This window comes from Metarhizium robertsii (assembly GCF_000187425.2).
Source record: "Metarhizium robertsii ARSEF 23 chromosome Unknown MAA_Scf_3, whole genome shotgun sequence".
NCBI lineage: Eukaryota > Fungi > Ascomycota > Sordariomycetes > Hypocreales > Clavicipitaceae > Metarhizium > Metarhizium robertsii.
In genome coordinates this window covers 559,988-561,607 of record NW_011942171.1, presented here as the reverse complement: position 1 = coordinate 561,607, position 1,620 = coordinate 559,988, and positions in this window count along the sequence as shown.

The window sequence follows — 1,620 nt, the reverse complement described above, 5'->3', positions numbered from 1 at the left end:
ATAAATAAATAAATAAATAAATAGCGCAAGTCTGCAGGTTAGTGGTAACCTTGCCCCGCTAGGATGCCCGATTAGCGGTTGGTGGTAGCTGTAGGCGCCTTTGCTGGTACCTGCAGTAGCTATATGATCAGGTCGCTACCAGTATTTTAAGCGCGCCTGCGATAAACCACGGCACTGCCCTGCAGCTCGGAGCTCATAATCATCAGTTGCTCTTTCATTCGCCTCGTAATATATCAGCCACTGCCATAAAACGTATCAAAGATCGTTCAATGAAATAAAAGGACACTTCAGAAACACTAAAGCATGCGCATTCAGACTATCGACTGGCACCAATGCACTATAGCCACGGGACACGTGGCTGTACCGCGTCCCGAGGCGAGGGTATTTCGAAGAATTGCAAGGGGGGAGCCAAAAAGCTATGGCTTGCCGCCAATGCAAACCTGGCCTTGGCATCCCCGTTAAAGAGTTCGTCCAAAGAGTACTTTTCTTCTTGGCTCTTTCTCCTACTGTGTATACTTTGATTTACTTTGGCAGCACAGCAGGCTTGCAAGAGACCCATGTGGGAGCACGTAAACGTCTAACGGCTGTGCCAGTTTTTGCTCGGTCCCCGTCGTATCTAACGCCTTTCAACACCATCCATCATCAGCCATTTTTCGCTGCAGAACCAAACAGCCACCGAAGACGGGCTTTAGCGGTGTACCGTTCAGCCAAGGTCGACGGCGAACTCGTCCTGGCTTTGGATTAGTGCTGTTGACACTTACTACTCCCTTCAGCTTTGGTAAGCATATGCTGCAGCTCCATGGAGGGTGTGAGGCCTGCCATAATTTCTTCTCTCAGCATCTCTCTTCCCTTGGCAGAGTAAAAGCCCACGATCAGCAGTCACGTACATTGTCACGTTGAGCCGCAGTTTATTTTTATGTTTTACGAAACTCAGCCAAATTTCTGTGTGGTTATTGATTACGCAGGCTGATAATCTAATTCTACCAACTCAACTCTGTCGTCGACGTGCCCTTGCACAATGGCTTGCAGATCTTTCCGTAAGCCAGGGGATGCCGCAACCTGGTCTGTTAGTCATAATCCCAAAATAGGTGTTCCAATATTACTTGCCTGTGACAATCAGGTCGCCTCGCGCAGAGGCTTCCTCCTGCACCCGTTTGATGTATTTGCCCGCAGTGTTGCTAAAAATACTACGTCACCCCTTGCACTTAGACAGGTGGTGCAAAGGGTAGCATCAGCCGAAGGCTGAGTATCAGGGGAGCAACTACATTATCTAAGCACTGGAGCTCATTTTGGAGCATATCTTCCTGCCACCAGCAGAATCACGTAGAACTATGCAGAACCATGGTCCATCTTATAGGCATTCCGTGTAAGAACCTGCCGTTTCCTTAGCTCTTGATCCCTCAGCTTCATCTTCATACCCTCTGGAGGAGACTCATAAAACAGGTGACTGCCATCAAATGGGGCATCCAGCATCGGGCCCTGGAGCGTTTTCACACGAGAGACAGCTACGTAGCTGAGACCAGTCTGAAAGTCCCGGCAGGAGAGGTCTGTAACGATCACATCTTCAGTGATTCTTTGCGACTTGTGCACGGTAATGGCGTAGCATACAATCAGGGGAAA